The 14,765-nt window shown below is 30.1% G+C and overlaps 2 long non-coding RNA genes across 2 annotated transcripts; one reads left to right on the top strand and one right to left on the bottom strand.

The window, feature by feature from the left end:
- The first annotated feature begins 6,445 nt into the window (after positions 1-6,445).
- LOC105332346 (uncharacterized) lies at positions 6,446-8,704 on the top strand. Its single transcript, XR_002200047.3, has 4 exons — positions 6,446-6,585; positions 6,712-6,841; positions 7,467-7,548; positions 7,732-8,704. It is a non-coding gene; the product is annotated as an uncharacterized lncRNA (long non-coding RNA).
- Positions 8,705-9,251: 547 nt separating this feature from the next.
- Positions 9,252-14,074, bottom strand: LOC105332345 (uncharacterized). Its single transcript, XR_010707810.1, has 7 exons — positions 14,021-14,074; positions 12,583-12,655; positions 11,889-12,328; positions 11,312-11,418; positions 9,960-10,052; positions 9,776-9,804; positions 9,252-9,652 (listed from the first exon to the last, which is right to left on the bottom strand). It is a non-coding gene; the product is annotated as an uncharacterized lncRNA (long non-coding RNA).
- Positions 14,075-14,765: the final 691 nt, after the last annotated feature.

The following is a 14,765-nucleotide window of genomic DNA, read 5'->3' as shown; positions in this document are numbered from 1 at the left end:
TCAAGATATCGAATCTCAATTAGATGCAACTGTAGGTTCTTTTGATAATAAGTGGGAGTAATCTTTATAAGCCCAGAGTAATTCTATCCTTGACCTTTGACCTCGTAACATCGAAACCAAAATTTAAAAAAAAACCTCGAAACCAAAATTAAAAAAAAACCCCAATATTTCACTCATCTACATGATAATATACAGCTTGATTTCATTGTACATTACTAAGGGTTGATGTCTATAATAAAAAAAGTTTTCTATGTTATGAGATACATGTAAGTGTTGTCCTTTGAGCTTTGACATTGTAACCTCAAGAGGTTATCTACGCACGATGAAACACTATTTTTTTTAAATTAAGGTTAGATTTGTCCCTTAATCTTTGATCTTGTGGAATAACCTTTTACATTTCCTAACGCTGGAAAATCATATCGTTTTTGACAATTTAGGTTGAAAGCATATTTCTTTTTGTTCTGCTAAAAGACATTTGGGGGTGACAATACTGTACAAGTGGCATTTATAAAAGTAAAAAAATACTTGCATACTCAAAATATTTATTAAGTATATATAAAACCATTTCAGAATATAAATAGGCGTTCCCTCACCCAAGTAATTAAATGTTAGAAGAGTTTGACAGAAAAGGCAATCATTAGTTTCTAAAATCAATTTCGTTTTGACATATAGTCAGGAAAGGACTACTAGTATGTGCGGTTTTATGCATTTTTTGCCCCCAAAATCAAAGTTTTAGAAAGAGCTTTACAATTAAAGTGAAAGAAAGTTAAAATCATATTGGAAGTAAAGGTGTAAAAGGTTATCACCACAGTGACGTCATAATGTAGGAATGACGTCATGAAGATTGCATTATTTTGATAAATTGGTGTTTTGCAGCAAAATATGGGTGTTTTCCGATGGTTTTTCGACTGGGAAACATCCAGCGCAGGCTTGCTCAAGTACCATTTTTTAGTATAACGTGTATAACTATCTGAAGAAAAACATACGTTAAAATCGCACTTGAGCAGACCTGCGTTCTATACTTCCGAATGCAAAATATAGTGCAAAAATGAGAATATTTTCATTTGTTTGCAAATTTGCGGCAATTGGACCATTTAGGTGACGTCATAGATAAACAGCGAATGAGCAATGATGACTAAAATCAATATTGAAGTTATAGGCATCCTCTATACAATGATTTGTGAAGACTTTATTTTTATACGATACTATTTAAAAATTGGTTGAAATCGGGGGCAGATATTTGACCATACCGCATATAGTCCTTTATCTTTAGTTTCCGTTTAGCTAATGAATTAAACTCTGTTAAGTAGACCATAATCTAGATGTAAAGTATATATAATATATATAATGTATAATATATTATTCTACTTCTTTATGCAAGAAATTTAATGTTTTCTCGTTGAAAAGCTTTTTCAAATTAAAGTAAAAATTCAGATTAACGACCTCTTTTTTATAAGCTGAGAATAAGGAATCATAATTTAAATATTGGGAGGTGATAGTTTTGGACGGGATGTCTATAAGAAAGCACTAAAAGATTTATTTAATTTGGATTTGATCACATCGATGTCGATCAAGATTATCACAACAAATATTCGAAGAATGATTCTTTGATACTTATTTTTAATATACTGAGTAAATTTTTTAGGAATTGTATGATTAAATTTTGCTAGTAAATCATTGACATTTTTAAGTTATCTCCTCCTTGTATAATTATTTAAACCCAGCTTGCACCATATAGCTAAGTACTGAGCTTTATGTAACAAATTTGATCGTTGTGTTGTCACAGATTAAGATTGGAAAACGTAATTATACGTAAATAAGTAATATGTTTATTTGAATAAAAAAGTCAACACCAGATCACCTAACCTTCATAAGGACGCCTTTTTAACGATTATCTCAGCTAAATACCCTAACTAACATCGCTTATTTGAATAGGAAATTAACTAGCACCAAAATTATGATTTAACTATTCAGATTTATGATATTTTTTTTTTGGGGGGGGGGGTTTAAGGTATTTTTGGTATGTTTTTGTACATTTATGAACCATGGAATTTTCAGGTTACGCTTAGACAATTGTAGATTGACCACGCTTCACCTTCGTTTACGTCTTCTAAAACATATGTAATTTAAAAACTTGTAACTTTTAAACAATGCACATTGTCATAATAATAATACAAATACACAAAATATTTTGTTCTGTGTTTATAAGTGAATGAAAGCTACACCTTTGACCTTTTTGTTCCTTCTTATTATGTGGACGATGAGAAGGAAAGTAATCATATGCATTTTAAACTGATTACCTGTAAGCACTCGCGTTTATCCACAATTTAATGAAAACTACGCATTAAAGAAATAAATTTGAATTACGTTTAATTCATCGATACCTGAAAATTTGTTTAAAAGCTTTGCAAAATAGATGTAGATGGTAATAATGATAAAACAGCAACGATAAAGTAAAAGGTTTCATTCTTGTTTATTTTCTTTAAAGTCACCTGCTGACGAGTCAAAAGGTCAGCACCTATGGATGCTAAATAAATGGACTTAATGTGTACTGATGAGCACCTTCAGGGCAGAGAGAGATGTACTTTTAGCTGAGGTTAACGTTCAAAAACATTTTAATCATTGATATTCAGATAACAATAGGGAAAAAAGTGAGAGGTACCTGAACATTTCAACCTTTGTTAATCTGTTTCTGTTGCTGTTTTGGATTGAATTGTCCTGAGGTTTGTAAAATGATTACATTTAATTATGATATACATTCATCAAATCAGAAACGTAAAACTGAAACGCGTTTCTTTCACACGAACCTGGTGTAAATGTTTTTCAGCCGCTAGCATGGTCTAAACTAACAAATTTTTATTGACAAGGCTAAAAGAACGTATTTTTGTTTATTGACAAGGATAAAAGAACGTATTTTTGTTGGCATATACATGTAAAATGTAAAACAAATAAAGTGTTACCCTTAGAGGCAAAACTGTTGATATCGAAGATAAAAACGATCATACCAAATTTAAATTATTATCACACAAAATGACATTTCTTTTCTTTCCCCGCAACATCTGTTTCCCATTTTTTTTCTTTTGTGTGTGCTGATTTCTTTTTTTACTTATTTTCAAAACAAAAATTTAAAAGGTGTAAGTATGGAAAAAACATTGAAGCAGAATCATATATATCAGCTGATACAGTTGCTCTAAAAGAGCAGTTTACTCAATGTTAAGAAGAAAATCTAATGATACTTTGTCATCACAATACCAATTCAAATGAATTCTATGGTGAAATAGTTAAATTATTTCATTTTATGTATTTAATTTTATTGTAACATATTTTTGAATGTTATATATTCAGCTTTATTTCAATGGCAGAAAATAACTTTTTTTTATTTAATTGTCCCAAGATATTAATTGGTCCACTACCAGTGATACCGCTTTTCATAATTATTTAGTTATGGTTTGATGGATTGATTTTAAATTTGCTGTGTAGCTTCATAATGATAAACTTCATATCAATTTCAATTGTGAACTTGATGAGTGTTCAAGTAAAATCAAGGTGGGAGAGGAGAAGACTGGGATTGATCAGAGACCCGTCTATATCATCCTGTCCAACACAGTAATTATCATATTAAGTTCGATTTTCGTTTCAATTTGTGATTATATTTTTGAATTATTTATTTTATAAACGTCTCTTGTATTTATGTTCTGGTTAGTGTTAAGCACAAGCAGTAATCCGATTGAAGTCGAGGTGGGGGGAAAATATCGTAAACAGTCGTGTTCTAATCCGATAGTGAAACATTAGATTCTCATCAGCAGATGATATTTATACTGCTAAAATTGATTGATCTTAGACATTCCACCAATTCTAGATCTATTTTGGAAAGAAAACAACAGCTCTTAAATAAGGTTGGGATATGTTATACTCTGAAAATGCTTGTAAAAAACAAAGTTGTGTATTTGTAAAAATGGGTAGCAATCTACAAATAAATTATTTAATAAATCATGGTAGATATAATATAGAATCAAAGTACTGAAGAACTGACGGGAGTTAATTTTGTCGATGTTTATTTATTTTAAAATCAATGATATGTTATTTTTCATGACAAGTACACGTAGTTTCTAATTTGAATTACGCACATTTTTATAATATGAATTTTTGAACTTTTTCGACAAGAATGTCGAGAAACCTTCATATAAATCATGTTAAATAATATTTAAAGATAAAATTAATTCAATCAAACTATGTATCAGTAACAGAAAAATTTCTCGAAAATTGTATGGATCCAAGCAATATTGAACTATATTCTCGTTCAACCAAACGCTCGGCTGACACCGTAAACCTCCCACAAGGATTTACGGAGACAGCCGAGCGTCGAGTTGAACGAGACTATATTGAACTCTGGCGTAGGAATACATACGACTACAAAAAATATTTTAATTGTTCACACTATTTAAAATCTGACTATTTTCAAGGTATTTATAGATAAGTTTCCTTGAAAAACAATGCTTTAGCATTTATTACATCGAATTTATCAATTATTTTCAAGAACTAAGTGTTGTCAGCAGCAATGATTTGTGCTGAGGTCCAAACACTGTTTCACTTTCGGTTTGTCTGAGTAACTGCATAGGAGAGTTGATTAAAATCAACTCCCAATAAAATGATTTAATAAAATGCGTTGCATAGATATCTAAGGACAGACTATTGTACCATCTTCGGAACCTACGGGTTTTCTATCCGTTACACTAACGGATAGAAAACCTGTGGGTTTCGACGCTGACTATAGTGAATAAATGTACCTCTTTAAGGCTGTTGTGGAGTGTTTGATATTGCACGGCCATGGATAGCATTCGTTTTTCTTGCCATTGAAGTGGCTGACTTTGACCCATCAATCAAATCATGATGTAGCGATCTTGATTTCTGGTTGAGAGACGAGACTCAGGTCACTGCTGCATATCACGAACACTTCCGGCTTTCTTAAATTTCGTGCAGAACTTTTTGACTCTTTTAGCTATAGGTTGCCGATGGAAATGACGATTAGCAGAAAAAAAATATGTTTGAATAACATTTTATTAAGGTTATAAAATATGAATTACCTCATCATTTATTTCTACCTTATGTTCTCTCACTTCGGCGCTTTATTGAATTCAGAAAAATGTAGTGATGGCTAGCTTCTAGTTAATGTCTTCATAAAGTGATAGAAGTTCAACCAACTCAACTGATCAATTGTTCATACAAAATACTTACAACATCTTCCAGTAAGAAGTACATCATGTTCAACAACTCTTTAAATAATTGCGTCTACAGTATTTAAAGAGCAGGTATTGACTAACCTGTTGACAAACTTTTCGTAAGTTCTCTGCATGGCATATCTTAATAAATACTCAGTTTTCGTCAGTGTTTTAAAGATTTTAAGATATTATCTTCAGTATCCCTACTTTCAAATTTATTTCTAGAAATGTTAAAAGATATGTAAAAAAAAATAATGAAACTTCTATCAAAAGGTATTATAAATTAACAAAATACCAGGAGGTAATTGAAAAACAATATTTTCACCACGCGTACGCCAGTTGAAATGTTGAAAGTCATCTATAGAAAAGATGCATACCGGTATCTTGCTTTAACGAAAAAGTGCATACTAAAACATTGTTTATGATATAAATTAAGTTTCTGCATACTGTGGATCAGAATATTTTTTTAGTAATCTTTCATTTTCTGTTCAAGCTTAGTGGAGAGAGGGGGAATGTACTGTCAATTGATTTATGAATCTTCAGGCTTTCATGAAGAAGATACATGTACATATTGGCGCGCAAGCATTATTGACTTGATATATCTTAAGAACAGACGTTAATTTTGGTTCTTCCACCTCCCCCCATCCTGGGGCACAGTTTATTAGAAAATAAATATATCATTTTTTAATTGATGTATTTTGATGAGGGAAAATGAAGACCCCCACCTTTAGCGGTCTAATTAAATTAGTACATGTATGAGTTATATTATATTTTCATGATTGTTTGCATTTTCCATTGTTTGTTTTATGACATATAAAGTAATAAATTACATTTTAACAGATACCTAGCATTTGTTATGCAATCTCACCAAATGGAATACACATTGTGTTGGACAAGGTGAGAATATCAGTAATTTAGTGAATATATTTTAACATTAACTTCAATAAATATATTTTAACATTAACTTCAGTGAATATATTTTAACATTAACTTCAGTGAATATATACTAACATTGACTTGTAAATGTGAAACTAATTGAAATGTTCAAAGCATTAGTGAAAATCACCTAAAGTCAGCTAGGTGCAAAACCATCTCTATTCAATCCCACAATTGTTGGCAAGAATTAATTAATCTTCACCTTATTGCATAACAAGAAAAGCATTGGATTGGGTGTTAGATAGATGTTTGCCCACGACTTCAAAGGCAGGTGAGTATATAGAGTTTGTGCATTTCACTAACACCACTGTTTATTACATTTTCTTCTCAAGACAGAAGAGAGAGAGAGAAACTATATGTGTAGGAAAGTTGAAAATTGTTCATTTGTACTGGATTTATGGGCTAAAGCATCATTTAGTGCATTTGGTCGGTAAGTTTTGTTGTACCATTGTTTATGTAGTTCAGTGTTTACAAGTAATTACAACTTTATTCGTTTTAGCTTGATATCTGTTTCATGTAAAAATACTAAATGAGTACCTTATTTTTTATATTCCAGATAAAATAGTTGCAAAACCAAATGATTTCAAGGAAGACGAAATTAGTAGTTATTTTTCTGATATTCTTTTGTAACCTTAAAAGTTCGCCTGCTGTAACTGATGATGATTTCGGAGAAACATACCCAGAAGGTTTGTTTAAAGTTTAAACATGTTGATGTGTGTTACTCAAAATTAGGATCAACAATTTTATGTAAAATGTTTCATACGTTTACTGACCCAGAATCGTATTTTAAAAAGTAATGATTTTTTAAGTATGATTCGGACATTTTTAGAAAGCATTGCAATTTTTCAACAAATTATTGCCATTTAAGAAAATAAAAGCCCCGGAAATATTCGAACTCAGGAACTTTGGATTAGAAAAGTGATACCATATCAGCTTCAATATAAAATTAGATAAATATATTGGAAATATAAACAATTAGTTTAAATCGAAATGTTATGACACATTGTCAAAAAACGGTAAAAGTCACGGAGTGTTCAGGAACCTTGAACAATAATTTAAACAACACTTGACACCATTTTTGCACTAGAAAAGAGAATGCAATTTGCATAGTTGATATAATTCAAAGTTGTTTTAAAACCATACGCAATGAAGTGATCCTTAAACTACGATTCTTTTTTATTAGAAATAGCATATATTTTGTATTTCAGTACAAAGAGAACATTTTAGACTTAATTGTCTTGTCCAGTAAGAAATAATTGCCTAATTTCTCTGTTTATATTTTGTTCATTTTGTTTTACAAACTAACACCAGCGGGTATATGGCCGCCTTTGGACGATTTTGAAGAATTTCAAGAAGGAACAATGTTGTTAATTTTACGCCGTGTCATTAAAAGGTAAGATTGTTATTGTTTAGCTGCAAAAATTTCACATTTGCGTTCTGCATTTGTTCAACACTACAGTTGTTTACAATACACTTTAAAGTTCAAATGTCAATTGAAGTATATTTCAATACAGGTAAAGATAACAACAAAACACATGTGATTTATAACTTGATTCCTGTTGACCTTATTTTACAGACGAGCTATTCCTTTGCATTTCCATCTTTCATCTGATTAACCTATCTGGCATCAACAAAATGCGTAGATTGTGACTGATGCATTGAGAATCCCGTTGTGTTTGCCACAAAAACAGCTCACATTTAATGATCTTTCTTATTGTATTGAGAATAAGTTTATGTTGTTTATAACGTTAAGAATATCTTCAAAGGTACGGTTACATTTAATTATTTTTTCGGGGAATGGGCAGAGTTTTGTACATTTTGATTTATTTACCGCAAATGAATTTTTATAGTTAGACACAATACGTTACACTTGATAAAAATAGTTTTGCGGCATTAAAAAAACCCTCTCACACCTGAATGCTTACTTACGGTTCAATACCGAATTTTTATTGTTGAGGTAAAATCTTGTGAATCCAAGACTGTTGTCATATTGTAAATGCCATTGTTTTTTATTTGAAATGCAATAAAATTTTGTTTACCCTTCATTGATTCTATTAGAGGGGTTGTTCAGTTTCACGATAAAAGATTAACTGGGTTTTTGGACCTTTTTAAAAAAAATTACATGCACCAGTATTACAGATTTAAATCATTGTAGCTAGTCATACTGTTAACTGTTCATTATTCAATGTATGGAATTTTAATGCAACTAGCAAGCTTGCCTACAATTCTATAGTACTATAAGCACTTTGATTGATGCTTGATTTATTTAAATAAAAATTTCAATTCAAGTAGCTATCAGTAATAGGTTTTGACCTTTTATTTTAACAAGAATTTAGCAAGAATTATTTTTTGATCAATAAAAATAAAAGCAACATGGAGAGCACGGACTCCAAGGGCGAGCACAGTGGTAACCTTCTCAGATATGTAAAATAGACTGTTCATTTTGTGAAACTTTCCTTTTGACAAAAATAATTCACGTACTCTCATACACTTTCTATGGATAATTGAGTACACTTCATCTACGTACAATAAAGATTGATGAAAATATATTTAGCGGTAAATTGTTTTCTCTGGTGCTCCATATGGACTAAAATGGAGTGAGTATTGCAGAAAAAAACAATTTGCTAACACGGGCAATGTTTTTTCTGCAATGCTAGCTGTCATCATATCCAAATGAAGCATTTCATCGTTTATTAAGATAATTATACCGGTAACAAATGAAAGACTGCAAAAAGTGTTTGTCAACACCATTCTAATAATTCTTTTTGAGAAAGGATTTCTAACTTTCAAATTAATTTTTTCAAATAATTAGAAGGATTACCTGTCGATATAAAATTAAAGATTGTACATATCATTTTTAAAAATATTTCGTTATATAATATCATTAACATCGATCAAGAATTACGCAAATAAGATTATTTTACGTCAGATAGAGTAAGAATTCAATTTAAAATGGATCCGAAATTTTAACATGTAAGAGCTTCATCTCTTGAGGGATTTTAATCATTAAACCAAATCAAGATATCTCTAAAAATTGTATTAATTTTTTTTTCTTAGCGGAAAACATGCCATATTTATTGGAAATTTTTTTTTGGGGAAGGGGGGGGGGGGTACGAAAACTTCAAAAACAATTGTAACAAATATGAAATATCAACTTAAGATAGTGTATATAACTGCTATAGACTAATTTTATTTAATTTCCATATGAATTTTCAACTTATGTAAATTGTTTTAGTAGATTTTATATGAATAGAAATATCAATTGTTGATTAATTGATGTATAATATCAGAGAAAGATAATGCACCTTTTTATTTATGGGACACAATGTATCACACCAATTTAATGGCATTTTCAGGACATGAATCAATAATTAAACGTTTATCTAAAAGATGAATGTTGTCAAATAATTGCTTTTTTTTCATGATATAAAATACATAAAAATCAAGTAGTTTAGATTGCAGTTTAACTATTCTCATGCTCAAAACGTCCAGAAAACCTACAAATGAAGAACGTTAGCATTAGAAAAATCTAGTTCCCAGAATCATATTACGTCACTATATTACTTGAATATTCTAATATTATGCGTTTTCAATTTCGTATTCAGAAAAAGTAAACTTACAAACATTTTAGATTATGCACTATCTCCCGCTGAAATACAATGAAAAGACGCATGTTAGATTCCTAATTGCATATAAACAAAATCAAATTCTTTTAAAAAACAATTAGATTATTTTTGAATATTAACATATTTCGTTTTTTTTGCAGTTTTTTATCTTTAACTAAGACAATAATCATTCTCTTACTATCGTGAAATGTTCAGTCCATGGCCAACTTTGTCGTTTCTTGAGGCTAAATAGTCCATCATAAGGAGGTCTGCCATGATATTTCTTGCATTCCTGCAATTGTTTAATTTTTATCTACAATTCTATCAGTGAAAACTTTTAGTATTTTTAAAATATTTTTTTATCTATACTTACAAATTTTAAATAACATTAATAAATCAAATGTAAATTTTATAGGCACATGTTAATGCATCCCTCAATATTAGTAGTAGGTGGTTAATTTGCTTTATGAAGGTAAAAAGATAAGATATAAATGAAATATTTTTAAGCGTAAATGAGACTAATTATATATATTTCTTCATGAAAACGTAATAGGCGTGAAAGTCGTTATTACGTTGGTAGTGTAATTGGGAAAATTTTAATGAATATTAAACAAATGCTTCTGTGTACGTTCGTGAGGATGTAAATTCGTGGGAGAGGGTTAACCACGAAAGCCACAAAATTTCGTACTCCACGAACAACGATGATTCCACAGTAATTCAAATATAAAAGTAAATAGAAAACAAACCAATTTGTTTTTATCAAATCTTAAAAATGAAAAAGAAGTAAAGGTTAAGACATTTTAGATGATGATTGTAATTATTTGGTGTTTAACAATATATACAATCTCACTGACAGTTGCATGACGCAATAGCATTGTATCAGCTTTTTGCAAAATTTTAAAAAAAATCATTGTCCATATATAGGACTTCTATATCTGTCTAAAGACTTCCTAATTCATCTTTACCTTTATTTTCCTAACCTTTTATATATTTACTGAAAATATTGAAAAATTTATTATATTCTTTAAAAAAAAAAAAAAAAAGAATTCATTTCAACATCAATCAGCAAGTGGGAGGCAGAGCTTATAGAAATAACGAGGATTTTTCAAATATTTTAACAGAATTAAAAGAAGTCATGTTCATTTACATTTGGTAAGATATCAAAGCACATGGCTCAGTGGTTATGGGTTTAGACCAGTTAGCGAAAGATCGCTCGTGCGAACCCCGCTGTAATCACTTGAGGTTGTGTGTTGTGCACTTATACAAGGCACATTATTTACATTGTCTCTGTCCACTCAGCTGAAATTGGGTACCAGCTTATGCTGAAAGTTAACTTGCAATGGACTGGTGTCCCATCAAAGGATAGTCAATGACTTTCATCCGCTTAGCACCGAAAAACCGGGGATAAACACTGATCTTGTGTGCCTTTTTGCTCGGAGAAGGATTTAACTAACTTACTTCATGCTATAAAGTATCACATTGGACAAGAAAGCGTATTATTTGATTATTAAATATCAGTATACTACTGTATCAAGATGAAAAAAACGTTACCTTCTGAAGTAAACTCTTTCAAGATTAAAAGTTGTTACTTCGAGAACGAGAAAGGAGAAGAAAACACCCAGGGCAAGGGTCAACGCAATCTGTTTATTCCGGAACATCTATGGAAGGTAAGAACATTGAACAGTGCCTTGTTTGATTCTTTGTAATACATGCATTAAAAAAATGAATGGCACGATCTGTTATGTTTGGGTCTTTCTTATACTAGTACTCTATATAATGCATGTGCATTAATTTTTGAACGGATACTTCACACATTACAAATACATTTTGTCATTCTTTATAAGAGTATCTAAGTTTGCTAATAATGTTTGATATATTTCAATTAATTTTTATAGGATTTGAAACCAACAACTCCATATTGTTAAAATTAGAAAAATCAGAATACTTAAGAACTTTTAAGTCTTTGTTTTTTTATATATAGTATATCTGATTACTTCATTTTTCTAAAAAAAAAATTAACAAGAATAAAATGTTAGTGAAAACTTATTAATTTTGCGGATCTTTAAGAAATGTCAATATGTATGCCAAATATTATTCGCGCTTATAGATGTATTTTATGTATTCCTACCTTACTGCTGGAGAATTCCAAGACTGAGAGTAATAATTTCGGCGAAAGTTGTAATTTTATACCAACAAGGAGAAGTACTATGTTTGAACACAGTAGGAACACATCCGACATAGATGTCTAATATTCTCAATCGTCTACAGAATAGGGAACTCCAACATGCACTTGGTACGAACGCTTGACACTTTTATTGTACAATTTGATACATAATTGCAAATTTTCTTTCTGAGAATGGCAAGGAGTGTATGTAAATAATGTTGGATGTATATTAGAACAAATTGCTTCTTGTACTTTAAATGGCTATTGCTCCTCTATCCTTATATATAATTCTACCACACACCCCCTTAATGCCCTTTGTTATCATTAATTAATCATATTTCTTATAGGTAGACTTTGGGGTTAAAAATTCAGAACTATGTGAAAGAAGTCTGGTGATGATGTATCTGAAGAGAAAAGAGATGTTCATCTATTTATTTTGATAATTAAAAGCTTTAAAAAAGGATTATCCTCTTTTATGATATAAAACCGCACTGTTCAAATTATATTGAAAATCATAATCATTTGTTTATGCTTTAAGTCATTATTCCTGATAAAATCCCAATTCAGGGGATCAACTGATTATTAATATAAAAATATCAATGTTATTTTACTAGTTAGAAAATTGATGATGAGGAAACAGATGAAAAATCATACATACACATTTTTTGAAGTGTCGTCCGGTGTGTCGGCACTTAGGGCGTGAAGTGAAATTTCGTATCGTCTTCAGAGAACTAAGAGCAAGGTGTGTTTTTTATGAGATGAAATATAACACGTTAATTATATATCATACTTTTGTATTTTTGCTTACTAGGTAAGGTAAAAAATAGTCGTTAGGGTTTAATCCTTCTAAAACCAAAGCTGTACTTTTTACAAAAAATAAGAACATTGATCCCCTTATATTTTACTTGTTCAATACTGGCAGTTCGAGTATGCCAGTACACAGGCATTAGTGATTATTTCATGTGATTTGGATGGTCTCAATATATAACAAAATAACAAGTAGGTCTTATTTTAAAAAACTACGATTTCTAAAAAAAAATTTACTTTAGGAAAAAATACTTTTAGAAATGAATAATACTTTCTTAAGGCCGGTCTTAGAATATGCCTCTGTTATTTGGGATGGACGTAGCTTATCTGATAGTGATCTCTTGGAAAAACTCCAATAATGTGCATCGCGGAATATATCAGACTATACAAGCCTCAAGGGATTCTTCATTATGTGCTTGTAGCATGCTTCAAGACTTTTATCACCTTTTCTTCATTTGTAAAAACAAATTTCATGTCTTAGATTTTTATGGATATTTTACTATGGTCAAACGTGTTTGACCACACCTTCTACTTTGGGTTGAATCAGATACTGTTTTATTTACCAAATTAAAAAAAATGTATTTTTCTGATGATCAGACGTATATTCAAGAAAGTAGACGATTAGGTCTTTGATCTTATACTTAATTATTTAACTGTAGAATACCCATGAGCTGTGCATGTACTGTGTATATTTACATTTATTTGCAATTAATGAGACGAATCATAAGTTGTTCGAACTTGTTTCTAAACTATTTGTATATTATGTATGTTGTAAAATATGCCATTTAAATCCAATATATATAATTCAATTCACCGGGGAAGGATGTAAAGACTAGATTTTTAAGCATCTGTAACAAATCCCATTTTAATGAAAAGCATTGCTAAAACTAAAATAATCGCAAAAGAGTTAAAGAAAAATAAACAATAAAAGCACCATATATATAAATCAAAAACAGAAACTCACAGCTATCTATTTACGATAAAATCCCCCTTTTTTTTATACATTTCTGTAAATTGGAGTACTTCCAAATAGCTAAAGCTATTTGCAGAAGGAATGAATGTGATATTTCCATAGGCATCGATTCAATTTTAGAAACTGTATAATGATTAATGAAAAAATATGATTATAAGAATTTCTACATTAAAAACAATAATTAAAAACTCGCCTTGATATCACATATTTGAAAATAATATTAACTAAGAAATCCAATGATAAATTCACAAGGTTAAACTTAATTATTTGTTTTAGATTTTATAACGAAATCGAAGAACATTATTGAAATAATTACCTAGAAAGTCAGACACATCGGCGTAAATTAGACATAACTGTAATGCCTTTTTGGTTATGAATTTTATGACTTTTACTACAGTATTCAGTACATATCAGATTGGTTTCCAAACATCCAATAGAAAAGCGTGACATTAAGCAAGCCAATGGTTACATGTAGCTCTAAACTTCACGCTTTCAGTTGTATTTAATATTTATGATGGAAACTTAAAGTGCTAGTTCTATTTGATATTAGATTGAATTCGCTTGATGTAAGCTATATATTCACATTCTAGCGGTGTGTGCATACGAATTTTCATAACGCACGTTACTCAATTTGTATACGCTCACTGCCGCAGTTATTAAACTATATCTTTAAAATAATAAGGATAACAATCGTTAATGATACAAAACTCAAAGATAGCTGTCAAAAGACACCTGTATATTTACGTTAATTTAGATAGTCTTCATAGCAGTAAAGGTTTTCAGTTCAATAAACAATAATAACGTTTTTTAAAATGACCAAGATGATCAAAATTGGTCGAAACATAGCACGATATATTTAAATAAGCAATGACAAAATATTTTAGAGTATGTAAAGACATAATTATTCATATTCATTTTAATTTTTAATAAAAATAACTTCTATATATGAGACGTAATCGAAAGTGTAAATTTGAAAAGGATGCAAAATTTGAGTTCTCCAAATTATCTGACAGGTGCAACTTAAAGACCTTAAATTTTGTCGTTTTTATAGAGGTATGTAA

The sequence above is a fragment of the Magallana gigas genome, chromosome 7 (assembly GCF_963853765.1).
Source record: "Magallana gigas chromosome 7, xbMagGiga1.1, whole genome shotgun sequence".
NCBI classification, from domain to species: Eukaryota; Metazoa; Mollusca; class Bivalvia; order Ostreida; family Ostreidae; genus Magallana; species Magallana gigas.
This window is presented reverse-complemented; position numbering and strand designations above follow the sequence as displayed.